The sequence below is a fragment of the Rhinoderma darwinii genome, assembly GCF_050947455.1.
Source record: "Rhinoderma darwinii isolate aRhiDar2 chromosome 3 unlocalized genomic scaffold, aRhiDar2.hap1 SUPER_3_unloc_12, whole genome shotgun sequence".
In the NCBI taxonomy this organism is placed as follows: Eukaryota; Metazoa; Chordata; class Amphibia; order Anura; family Rhinodermatidae; genus Rhinoderma; species Rhinoderma darwinii.
This window is the reverse complement of record NW_027461737.1, coordinates 245,208-257,766: the sequence shown is the minus strand read 5'-3', so window position 1 is coordinate 257,766 and position 12,559 is coordinate 245,208. Positions and strand designations below refer to the sequence as shown.

Below are 12,559 nucleotides of genomic sequence, written 5' to 3'. Positions count from 1 at the left end.
AACACCCGACGAGGATGGGATTTGAACCCATGCATGCAGAGCACAATGGATTAGCAGTCCATCGCCTTAACCACTCGGCCACCTCGTCAACTTATTTTCCTTTTTTTCTTTGGTTAGTTTCCAGCTGTTTTATAACCAAACCTGATCCCTAAAAAGTGTTTTACAAATTTTGAGAAGTGTCAGTAATATGTATTCTAAATTTATTTTCCCTTATTTAAAATCAAATCTTTTCTTGTTTATAAAAATGTCATTAAATGGCATGCAAGAACTAGATGAGTGTATATATAGGTCTACTAGAACACATCTACAAAAAAAAACATTTGTAGTAATAGTTCCATGCAAACATTTTCTAGAAGGTTTATCATTTACACAAGTTTTTAGAGTTCTGCTCCTCTAATCAGCTTAACAAATTTCAACCTGTTTGGCAGTATTAGCCCTGCCTGCAATCTTGGGCTTTGGAAGACAATAAGGGTCATTTACAAAAACACCCGACGAGGATGGGATGCAGAGCACAATGGATTAGCAGTCCATCGCCTTAACCACTCGGCCACCTCGTCAACTTATTTTCATTTTTTTCTTTGGTTAGTTTCCAGCTGTTTTATAACCAAACCTGATCCCTAAAAAGTGTTTTACAAATTTTGAGAAGTGTCAGTAATATGTATTCTAAATTTATTTTCCCTTATTTAAAATCAAATCTTTTCTTGTTTATAAAAATGTCATTAAATGGCATGCAAGAACTAGATGAGTGTATATATAGGTCTACTAGAACACATCTACAAAAAAAACATTTGTAGTAATAGTTCCATGCAAACATTTTCTAGAAGGTTTATCATTTACACAAGTTTTTAGAGTTCTGCTCCTCTAATCGGCTTAACAAATTTCAACCTGTTTTGGCAGTATTAGCCCTGCCTGCAATCTTGGGCTTTGGAAGACAATAAGGGTCATTTACAAAAACACCCGACGAGGATGGGATGCAGAGCACAATGGATTAGCAGTCCATCGCCTTAACCACTCGGCCACCTCGTCAACTTATTTTCATTTTTTTCTTTGGTTAGTTTCCAGCTGTTTTATAACCAAACCTGATCCCTAAAAAGTGTTTTACAAATTTTGAGAAGTGTCAGTAATATGTATTCTAAATTTATTTTCCCTTATTTAAAATCAAATCTTTTCTTGTTTATAAAAATGTCATTAAATGGCATGCAAGAACTAGATGAGTGTATACATAGGTCTACTAGAACACATCTACAAAAAAAAACATTTGTAGTAATAGTTCCATGCAAACATTTTCTAGAAGGTTTCACAAGTTTTTAGAGTTCTGCTCCTCTAATCGGCTTAACAAATTTCAACCTGTTTTGGCAGTATTAGCCCTGCCTGCAATCTTGGGCTTTGGAAGACAATAAGGGTCATTTACAAAAACACCCGACAAGGATGGGATTTGAACCCATGCATGCAGAGCACAATGGATTAGCAGTCCATCGCCTTAACCACTCGGCCACCTCGTCAACTTATTTTCATTTTTTCTTTGGTTAGTTTCCAGCTGTTTTATAACTAAACCTGATCCCTAAAAAGGGTTTTACAAATTTTGAGAAGTGTCAGTAATATGTATTCTAAATTTATTTTCCCTTATTTAAAATCAAATCTTTTCTTGTTTATAAAAATGTCATTAAATGGCATGCAAGAACTAGATGAGTGTATATATAGGTCTACTAGAACACATCTACAAAAAAAAACATTTGTAGTAATAGTTCCATGCAAACATTTTCTAGAAGGTTTCACAAGTTTTTAGAGTTCTGCTCCTCTAATCGGCTTAACAAATTTCAACCTGTTTTGGCAGTATTAGCCCTGCCTGCAATCTTGGGCTTTGGAAGACAATAAGGGTCATTTACAAAAACACCCGACAAGGATGGGATTTGAACCCATGCATGCAGAGCACAATGGATTAGCAGTCCATCACCTTAACCACTCGGCCACCTCGTCAACTTATTTTCATTTTTTCTTTGGTTAGTTTCCAGCTGTTTTATAACTAAACCTGATCCCTAAAAAGTGTTTTACAGATTTTGAGAAGTGTCAGTAATATGTATTCTAAATTTATTTTCCCTTATTTAAAATCAAATCTTTTCTTGTTTATAAAAATGTCATTAAATGGCATGCAAGAACTAGATGAGTGTATATATAGGTCTACTAGAACACATCTACAAAAAAAAACATTTGTAGTAATAGTTCCATGCAAACATTTTCTAGAAGGTTTATCATTTACACAAGTTTTTAGAGTTCTGCTCCTCTAATCGGCTTAACAAATTTCAACCTGTTTTGGCAGTATTAGCCCTGCCTGCAATCTTGGGCTTTGGAAGACAATAAGGGTCATTTACAAAAACACCCGACGAGGATGGGATGCAGAGCACAATGGATTAGCAGTCCATCGCCTTAACCACTCGGCCACCTCGTCAACTTATTTTCATTTTTTTCTTTGGTTAGTTTCCAGCTGTTTTATAACCAAACCTGATCCCTAAAAAGTGTTTTACAAATTTTGAGAAGTGTCAGTAATATGTATTCTAAATTTATTTTCCCTTATTTAAAATCAAATCTTTTCTTGTTTATAAAAATGTCATTAAATGGCATGCAAGAACTAGATGAGTGTATATATAGGTCTACTAGCACACATCTACAAAAAAAAACATTTGTAGTAATAGTTCCATGCAAACATTTTCTAGAAGGTTTCACAAGTTTTTAGAGTTCTGCTCCTCTAATCGGCTTAACAAATTTCAACCTGTTTTGGCAGTATTAGCCCTGCCTGCAATCTTGGGCTTTGGAAGACAATAAGGGTCATTTACAAAAACACCCGACGAGGATGGGATGCAGAGCACAATGGATTAGCAGTCCATCGCCTTAACCACTCGGCCACCTCGTCAACTTATTTTCATTTTTTTCTTTGGTTAGTTTCCAGCTGTTTTATAACCAAACCTGATCCCTAAAAAGTGTTTCACAAATTTTGAGAAGTGTCAGTAATATGTATTCTAAATTTATTTTCCCTTATTTAAAATCAAATCTTTTCTTGTTTATAAAAATGTCATTAAATGGCATGCAAGAACTAGATGAGTGTATATATAGGTCTACTAGAACACATCTACAAAAAAAAACATTTGTAGTAATAGTTCCATGCAAACATTTTCTAGAAGGTTTATCATTTACACAAGTTTTTAGAGTTCTGCTCCTCTAATCGGCTTAACAAATTTCAACCTGTTTTGGCAGTATTAGCCCTGCCTGCAATCTTGGGCTTTGGAAGACAATAAGGGTCATTTACAAAAACACCCGACGAGGATGGGATGCAGAGCACAATGGATTAGCAGTCCATCGCCTTAACCACTCGGCCACCTCGTCAACTTATTTTCATTTTTTTCTTTGGTTAGTTTCCAGCTGTTTTATAACCAAACCTGATCCCTAAAAAGTGTTTTACAAATTTTGAGAAGTGTCAGTAATATGTATTCTAAATTTATTTTCCCTTATTTAAAATCAAATCTTTTCTTGTTTATAAAAATGTCATTAAATGGCATGCAAGAACTAGATGAGTGTATACATAGGTCTACTAGAACACATCTACAAAAAAAAACATTTGTAGTAATAGTTCCATGCAAACATTTTCTAGAAGGTTTCACAAGTTTTTAGAGTTCTGCTCCTCTAATCGGCTTAACAAATTTCAACCTGTTTTGGCAGTATTAGCCCTGCCTGCAATCTTGGGCTTTGGAAGACAATAAGGGTCATTTACAAAAACACCCGACAAGGATGGGATTTGAACCCATGCATGCAGAGCACAATGGATTAGCAGTCCATCGCCTTAACCACTCGGCCACCTCGTCAACTTATTTTCATTTTTTCTTTGGTTAGTTTCCAGCTGTTTTATAACTAAACCTGATCCCTAAAAAGGGTTTTACAAATTTTGAGAAGTGTCAGTAATATGTATTCTAAATTTATTTTCCCTTATTTAAAATCAAATCTTTTCTTGTTTATAAAAATGTCATTAAATGGCATGCAAGAACTAGATGAGTGTATATATAGGTCTACTAGAACACATCTACAAAAAAAAACATTTGTAGTAATAGTTCCATGCAAACATTTTCTAGAAGGTTTCACAAGTTTTTAGAGTTCTGCTCCTCTAATCGGCTTAACAAATTTCAACCTGTTTTGGCAGTATTAGCCCTGCCTGCAATCTTGGGCTTTGGAAGACAATAAGGGTCATTTACAAAAACACCCGACGAGGATGGGATTTGAACCCATGCATGCAGAGCACAATGGATTAGCAGTCCATCGCCTTAACCACTCGGCCACCTCGTCAACTTATTTTCCTTTTTTTCTTTGGTTAGTTTCCAGCTGTTTTATAACCAAACCTGATCCCTAAAAAGTGTTTTACAAATTTTGAGAAGTGTCAGTAATATGTATTCTAAATTTATTTTCCCTTATTTAAAATCAAATCTTTTCTTGTTTATAAAAATGTCATTAAATGGCATGCAAGAACTAGATGAGTGTATATATAGGTCTACTAGAACACATCTACAAAAAAAAACATTTGTAGTAATAGTTCCATGCAAACATTTTCTAGAAGGTTTATCATTTACACAAGTTTTTAGAGTTCTGCTCCTCTAATCGGCTTAACAAATTTCAACCTGTTTGGCAGTATTAGCCCTGCCTGCAATCTTGGGCTTTGGAAGACAATAAGGGTCATTTACAAAAACACCCGACGAGGATGGGATGCAGAGCACAATGGATTAGCAGTCCATCGCCTTAACCACTCGGCCACCTAGTCAACTTATTTTCATTTTTTTCTTTGGTTAGTTTCCAGCTGTTTTATAACCAAACCTGATCCCTAAAAAGTGTTTTACAAATTTTGAGAAGTGTCAGTAATATGTATTCTAAATTTATTTTCCCTTATTTAAAATCAAATCTTTTCTTGTTTATAAAAATGTCATTAAATGGCATGCAAGAACTAGATGAGTGTATATATAGGTCTACTAGAACACATCTACAAAAAAAAACATTTGTAGTAATAGTTCCATGCAAACATTTTCTAGAAGGTTTATCATTTACACAAGTTTTTAGAGTTCTGCTCCTCTAATCGGCTTAACAAATTTCAACCTGTTTTGGCAGTATTAGCCCTGCCTGCAATCTTGGGCTTTGGAAGACAATAAGGGTCATTTACAAAAACACCCGACGAGGATGGGATGCAGAGCACAATGGATTAGCAGTCCATCGCCTTAACCACTCGGCCACCTCGTCAACTTATTTTCATTTTTTTCTTTGGTTAGTTTCCAGCTGTTTTATAACCAAACCTGATCCCTAAAAAGTGTTTTACAAATTTTGAGAAGTGTCAGTAATATGTATTCTAAATTTATTTTCCCTTATTTAAAATCAAATCTTTTCTTGTTTATAAAAATGTCATTAAATGGCATGCAAGAACTAGATGAGTGTATACATAGGTCTACTAGAACACATCTACAAAAAAAAACATTTGTAGTAATAGTTCCATGCAAACATTTTCTAGAAGGTTTCACAAGTTTTTAGAGTTCTGCTCCTCTAATCGGCTTAACAAATTTCAACCTGTTTGGCAGTATTAGCCCTGCCTGCAATCTTGGGCTTTGGAAGACAATAAGGGTCATTTACAAAAACACCCGACGAGGATGGGATGCAGAGCACAATGGATTAGCAGTCCATCGCCTTAACCACTCGGCCACCTCGTCAACTTATTTTCATTTTTTTCTTTGGTTAGTTTCCAGCTGTTTTATAACCAAACCTGATCCCTAAAAAGTGTTTTACAAATTTTGAGAAGTGTCAGTAATATGTATTCTAAATTTATTTTCCCTTATTTAAAATCAAATCTTTTCTTGTTTATAAAAATGTCATTAAATGGCATGCAAGAACTAGATGAGTGTATATATAGGTCTACTAGAACACATCTACAAAAAAAAACATTTGTAGTAATAGTTCCATGCAAACATTTTCTAGAAGGTTTATCATTTACACAAGTTTTTAGAGTTCTGCTCCTCTAATCGGCTTAACAAATTTCAACCTGTTTTGGCAGTATTAGCCCTGCCTGCAATCTTGGGCTTTGGAAGACAATAAGGGTCATTTACAAAAACACCCGACGAGGATGGGATGCAGAGCACAATGGATTAGCAGTCCATCGCCTTAACCACTCGGCCACCTCGTCAACTTATTTTCATTTTTTTCTTTGGTTAGTTTCCAGCTGTTTTATAACCAAACCTGATCCCTAAAAAGTGTTTTACAAATTTTGAGAAGTGTCAGTAATATGTATTCTAAATTTATTTTCCCTTATTTAAAATCAAATCTTTTCTTGTTTATAAAAATGTCATTAAATGGCATGCAAGAACTAGATGAGTGTATATATAGGTCTACTAGAACACATCTACAAAAAAAAACATTTGTAGTAATAGTTCCATGCAAACATTTTCTAGAAGGTTTCACAAGTTTTTAGAGTTCTGCTCCTCTAATCGGCTTAACAAATTTCAACCTGTTTTGGCAGTATTAGCCCTGCCTGCAATCTTGGGCTTTGGAAGACAATAAGGGTCATTTACAAAAACACCCGACAAGGATGGGATTTGAACCCATGCATGCAGAGCACAATGGATTAGCAGTCCATCGCCTTAACCACTCGGCCACCTCGTCAACTTATTTTCATTTTTTCTTTGGTTAGTTTCCAGCTGTTTTATAACTAAACCTGATCCCTAAAAAGGGTTTTACAAATTTTGAGAAGTGTCAGTAATATGTATTCTAAATTTATTTTCCCTTATTTAAAATCAAATCTTTTCTTGTTTATAAAAATGTCATTAAATGGCATGCAAGAACTAGATGAGTGTATATATGGGTCTACTAGAACACATCTACAAAAAAAAACATTTGTAGTAATAGTTCCATGCAAACATTTTCTAGAAGGTTTCACAAGTTTTTAGAGTTCTGCTCCTCTAATCGGCTTAACAAATTTCAACCTGTTTTGGCAGTATTAGCCCTGCCTGCAATCTTGGGCTTTGGAAGACAATAAGGGTCATTTACAAAAACACCCGACGAGGATGGGATTTGAACCCATGCATGCAGAGCACAATGGATTAGCAGTCCATCGCCTTAACCACTCGGCCACCTCGTCAACTTATTTTCCTTTTTTTCTTTGGTTAGTTTCCAGCTGTTTTATAACCAAACCTGATCCCTAAAAAGTGTTTTACAAATTTTGAGAAGTGTCAGTAATATGTATTCTAAATTTATTTTCCCTTATTTAAAATCAAATCTTTTCTTGTTTATAAAAATGTCATTAAATGGCATGCAAGAACTAGATGAGTGTATATATAGGTCTACTAGAACACATCTACAAAAAAAAACATTTGTAGCAATAGTTCCATGCAAACATTTTCTAGAAGGTTTATCATTTACACAAGTTTTTAGAGTTCTGCTCCTCTAATCGGCTTAACAAATTTCAACCTGTTTGGCAGTATTAGCCCTGCCTGCAATCTTGGGCTTTGGAAGACAATAAGGGTCATTTACAAAAACACCCGACGAGGATGGGATGCAGAGCACAATGGATTAGCAGTCCATCGCCTTAACCACTCGGCCACCTCGTCAACTTATTTTCATTTTTTTCTTTGGTTAGTTTCCAGCTGTTTTATAACCAAACCTGATCCCTAAAAAGTGTTTTACAAATTTTGAGAAGTGTCAGTAATATGTATTCTAAATTTATTTTCCCTTATTTAAAATCAAATCTTTTCTTGTTTATAAAAATGTCATTAAATGGCATGCAAGAACTAGATGAGTGTATATATAGGTCTACTAGAACACATCTACAAAAAAAAACATTTGTAGTAATAGTTCCATGCAAACATTTTCTAGAAGGTTTATCATTTACACAAGTTTTTAGAGTTCTGCTCCTCTAATCGGCTTAACAAATTTCAACCTGTTTTGGCAGTATTAGCCCTGCCTGCAATCTTGGGCTTTGGAAGACAATAAGGGTCATTTACAAAAACACCCGACGAGGATGGGATGCAGAGCACAATGGATTAGCAGTCCATCGCCTTAACCACTCGGCCACCTCGTCAACTTATTTTCATTTTTTTCTTTGGTTAGTTTCCAGCTGTTTTATAACCAAACCTGATCCCTAAAAAGTGTTTTACAAATTTTGAGAAGTGTCAGTAATATGTATTCTAAATTTATTTTCCCTTATTTAAAATCAAATCTTTTCTTGTTTATAAAAATGTCATTAAATGGCATGCAAGAACTAGATGAGTGTATACATAGGTCTACTAGAACACATCTACAAAAAAAAACATTTGTAGTAATAGTTCCATGCAAACATTTTCTAGAAGGTTTCACAAGTTTTTAGAGTTCTGCTCCTCTAATCGGCTTAACAAATTTCAACCTGTTTTGGCAGTATTAGCCCTGCCTGCAATTTTGGGCTTTGGAAGACAATAAGGGTCATTTACAAAAACACCCGACAAGGATGGGATTTGAACCCATGCATGCAGAGCACAATGGATTAGCAGTCCATCGCCTTAACCACTCGGCCACCTCGTCAACTTATTTTCATTTTTTCTTTGGTTAGTTTCCAGCTGTTTTATAACTAAACCTGATCCCTAAAAAGTGTTTTACAGATTTTGAGAAGTGTCAGTAATATGTATTCTAAATTTATTTTCCCTTATTTAAAATCAAATATTTTCTTGTTTATAAAAATGTCATTAAATGGCATGCAAGAACTAGATGAGTGTATATATAGGTCTACTAGAACACATCTACAAAAAAAAACATTTGTAGTAATAGTTCCATGCAAACATTATCTAGAAGGTTTCACAAGTTTTTAGAGTTCTGCTCCTCTAATCGGCTTAACAAATTTCAACCTGTTTTGGCAGTATTAGCCCTGCCTGCAATCTTGGGCTTTGGAAGACAATAAGGGTCATTTACAAAAACACCCGACAAGGATGGGATTTGAACCCATGCATGCAGAGCACAATGGATTAGCAGTCCATCGCCTTAACCACTCGGCCACCTCGTCAACTTATTTTCCTTTTTTTCTTTGGTTAGTTTCCAGCTGTTTTATAACCAAACCTGATCCCTAAAAAGTGTTTTACAAATTTTGAGAAGTGTCAGTAATATGTATTCTAAATTTATTTTCCCTTATTTAAAATCAAATCTTTTCTTGTTTATAAAAATGTCATTAAATGGCATGCAAGAACTAGATGAGTGTATATATAGGTCTACTAGAACACATCTACAAAAAAAAACATTTGTAGCAATAGTTCCATGCAAACATTTTCTAGAAGGTTTATCATTTACACAAGTTTTTAGAGTTCTGCTCCTCTAATCGGCTTAACAAATTTCAACCTGTTTGGCAGTATTAGCCCTGCCTGCAATCTTGGGCTTTGGAAGACAATAAGGGTCATTTACAAAAACACCCGACGAGGATGGGATGCAGAGCACAATGGATTAGCAGTCCATCGCCTTAACCACTCGGCCACCTCGTCAACTTATTTTCATTTTTTTCTTTGGTTAGTTTCCAGCTGTTTTATAACCAAACCTGATCCCTAAAAAGTGTTTTACAAATTTTGAGAAGTGTCAGTAATATGTATTCTAAATTTATTTTCCCTTATTTAAAATCAAATCTTTTCTTGTTTATAAAAATGTCATTAAATGGCATGCAAGAACTAGATGAGTGTATATATAGGTCTACTAGAACACATCTACAAAAAAAAACATTTGTAGTAATAGTTCCATGCAAACATTTTCTAGAAGGTTTATCATTTACACAAGTTTTTAGAGTTCTGCTCCTCTAATCGGCTTAACAAATTTCAACCTGTTTTGGCAGTATTAGCCCTGCCTGCAATCTTGGGCTTTGGAAGACAATAAGGGTCATTTACAAAAACACCCGACAAGGATGGGATGCAGAGCACAATGGATTAGCAGTCCATCGCCTTAACCACTCGGCCACCTCGTCAACTTATTTTCATTTTTTTCTTTGGTTAGTTTCCAGCTGTTTTATAACCAAACCTGATCCCTAAAAAGTGTTTTACAAATTTTGAGAAGTGTCAGTAATATGTATTCTAAATTTATTTTCCCTTATTTAAAATCAAATCTTTTCTTGTTTATAAAAATGTCATTAAATGGCATGCAAGAACTAGATGAGTGTATACATAGGTCTACTAGAACACATCTACAAAAAAAAACATTTGTAGTAATAGTTCCATGCAAACATTTTCTAGAAGGTTTCACAAGTTTTTAGAGTTCTGCTCCTCTAATCGGCTTAACAAATTTCAACCTGTTTTGGCAGTATTAGCCCTGCCTGCAATCTTGGGCTTTGGAAGACAATAAGGGTCATTTACAAAAACACCCGACAAGGATGGGATTTGAACCCATGCATGCAGAGCACAATGGATTAGCAGTCCATCGCCTTAACCACTCGGCCACCTCGTCAACTTATTTTCATTTTTTTCTTTGGTTAGTTTCCAGCTGTTTTATAACCAAACCTGATCCCTAAAAAGTGTTTTACAGATTTTGAGAAGTGTCAGTAATATGTATTCTAAATTTATTTTCCCTTATTTAAAATCAAATATTTTCTTGTTTATAAAAATGTCATTAAATGGCATGCAAGAACTAGATGAGTGTATATATAGGTCTACTAGAACACATCTACAAAAAAAAACATTTGTAGTAATAGTTCCATGCAAACATTATCTAGAAGGTTTCACAAGTTTTTAGAGTTCTGCTCCTCTAATCGGCTTAACAAATTTCAACCTGTTTTGGCAGTATTAGCCCTGCCTGCAATCTTGGGCTTTGGAAGACAATAAGGGTCATTTACAAAAACACCCGACAAGGATGGGATTTGAACCCATGCATGCAGAGCACAATGGATTAGCAGTCCATCGCCTTAACCACTCGGCCACCTCGTCAACTTATTTTCCTTTTTTTCTTTGGTTAGTTTCCAGCTGTTTTATAACCAAACCTGATCCCTAAAAAGTGTTTTACAAATTTTGAGAAGTGTCAGTAATATGTATTCTAAATTTATTTTCCCTTATTTAAAATCAAATCTTTTCTTGTTTATAAAAATGTCATTAAATGGCATGCAAGAACTAGATGAGTGTATATATAGGTCTACTAGAACACATCTACAAAAAAAAACATTTGTAGTAATAGTTCCATGCAAACATTTTCTAGAAGGTTTATCATTTACACAAGTTTTTAGAGTTCTGCTCCTCTAATCGGCTTAACAAATTTCAACCTGTTTTGGCAGTATTAGCCCTGCCTGCAATCTTGGGCTTTGGAAGACAATAAGGGTCATTTACAAAAACACCCGAAGAGGATGGGATGCAGAGCACAATGGATTAGCAGTCCATCGCCTTAACCACTCGGCCACCTCGTCAACTTATTTTCATTTTTTCTTTGGTTAGTTTCCAGCTGTTTTATAACTAAACCTGATCCCTAAAAAGTGTTTTACAGATTTTGAGAAGTGTCAGTAATATGTATTCTAAATTTATTTTCCCTTATTTAAAATCAAATATTTTCTTGTTTATAAAAATGTCATTAAATGGCATGCAAGAACTAGATGAGTGTATATATAGGTCTACTAGAACACATCTACAAAAAAAAACATTTGTAGTAATAGTTCCATGCAAACATTTTCTAGAAGGTTTCACAAGTTTTTAGAGTTCTGCTCCTCTAATCGGCTTAACAAATTTCAACCTGTTTTGGCAGTATTAGCCCTGCCTGCAATCTTGGGCTTTGGAAGACAATAAGGGTCATTTACAAAAACACCCGACAAGGATGGGATTTGAACCCATGCATGCAGAGCACAATGGATTAGCAGTCCATCGCCTTAACCACTCGGCCACCTCGTCAACTTATTTTCATTTTTTTCTTTGGTTAGTTTCCAGCTGTTTTATAACTAAAGCTGATCCCTAAAAAGTGTTTTACAAATTTTGAGAAGTGTCAGTAATATGTATTCTAAATTTATTTTCCCTTATTTAAAATCAAATCTTTTCTTGTTTATAAAAATGTCATTAAATGGCATGCAAGAACTAGATGAGTGTATATATAGGTCTACTAGAACACATCTACAAAAAAAAACATTTGTAGTAATAGTTCCATGCAAACATTTTCTAGAAGGTTTCACAAGTTTTTAGAGTTCTGCTCCTCTAATCGGCTTAATAAATTTCAACCTGTTTTGGCAGTATTAGCCCTGCCTGCAATCTTGGGCTTTGGAAGACAATAATGGTCATTTACAAAAACACCCGACGAGGATGGGATGCAGAGCACAATGGATTAGCAGTCCATCGCCTTAACCACTCGGCCACCTCGTCAACTTATTTTCATTTTTTTCTTTGGTTAGTTTCCAGCTGTTTTATAACCAAACCTGATCCCTAAAAAGTGTTTTACAAATTTTGAGAAGTGTCAGTAATATGTATTCTAAATTTATTTTCCCTTATTTAAAATCAAATCTTTTCTTGTTTATAAAAATGTCATTAAATGGCATGCAAGAACTAGATGAGTGTATATATAGGTCTACTAGAACACATCTACA

General features: G+C 34.8%; 12 non-coding genes across 12 annotated transcripts; all 12 read right to left on the bottom strand.

The window, feature by feature from the left end:
- Positions 1–6: 6 nt before the first annotated feature.
- On the bottom strand, positions 7–88 carry TRNAS-GCU (transfer RNA serine (anticodon GCU)). The gene has a single exon. It is a non-coding gene; the product is annotated as a tRNA-Ser (tRNA).
- A 1,332-nt stretch (positions 89–1,420) lies between these two features.
- On the bottom strand, positions 1,421–1,502 carry TRNAS-GCU (transfer RNA serine (anticodon GCU)). The gene has a single exon. It is a non-coding gene; the product is annotated as a tRNA-Ser (tRNA).
- A 393-nt stretch (positions 1,503–1,895) lies between these two features.
- TRNAS-GCU (transfer RNA serine (anticodon GCU)) lies at positions 1,896–1,977 on the bottom strand. Its single transcript has one exon. It is a non-coding gene; the product is annotated as a tRNA-Ser (tRNA).
- A 1,795-nt stretch (positions 1,978–3,772) lies between these two features.
- TRNAS-GCU (transfer RNA serine (anticodon GCU)) lies at positions 3,773–3,854 on the bottom strand. Its single transcript has one exon. It is a non-coding gene; the product is annotated as a tRNA-Ser (tRNA).
- Positions 3,855–4,247: 393 nt separating this feature from the next.
- Positions 4,248–4,329, bottom strand: TRNAS-GCU (transfer RNA serine (anticodon GCU)). The gene has a single exon. It is a non-coding gene; the product is annotated as a tRNA-Ser (tRNA).
- A 2,264-nt stretch (positions 4,330–6,593) lies between these two features.
- Positions 6,594–6,675, bottom strand: TRNAS-GCU (transfer RNA serine (anticodon GCU)). The gene has a single exon. It is a non-coding gene; the product is annotated as a tRNA-Ser (tRNA).
- A 393-nt stretch (positions 6,676–7,068) lies between these two features.
- TRNAS-GCU (transfer RNA serine (anticodon GCU)) lies at positions 7,069–7,150 on the bottom strand. The gene has a single exon. It is a non-coding gene; the product is annotated as a tRNA-Ser (tRNA).
- A 1,333-nt stretch (positions 7,151–8,483) lies between these two features.
- TRNAS-GCU (transfer RNA serine (anticodon GCU)) lies at positions 8,484–8,565 on the bottom strand. Its single transcript has one exon. It is a non-coding gene; the product is annotated as a tRNA-Ser (tRNA).
- A 393-nt stretch (positions 8,566–8,958) lies between these two features.
- On the bottom strand, positions 8,959–9,040 carry TRNAS-GCU (transfer RNA serine (anticodon GCU)). Its single transcript has one exon. It is a non-coding gene; the product is annotated as a tRNA-Ser (tRNA).
- A 1,333-nt stretch (positions 9,041–10,373) lies between these two features.
- TRNAS-GCU (transfer RNA serine (anticodon GCU)) lies at positions 10,374–10,455 on the bottom strand. Its single transcript has one exon. It is a non-coding gene; the product is annotated as a tRNA-Ser (tRNA).
- Positions 10,456–10,849: 394 nt separating this feature from the next.
- On the bottom strand, positions 10,850–10,931 carry TRNAS-GCU (transfer RNA serine (anticodon GCU)). The gene has a single exon. It is a non-coding gene; the product is annotated as a tRNA-Ser (tRNA).
- Positions 10,932–11,794: 863 nt separating this feature from the next.
- On the bottom strand, positions 11,795–11,876 carry TRNAS-GCU (transfer RNA serine (anticodon GCU)). Its single transcript has one exon. It is a non-coding gene; the product is annotated as a tRNA-Ser (tRNA).
- Positions 11,877–12,559: the final 683 nt, after the last annotated feature.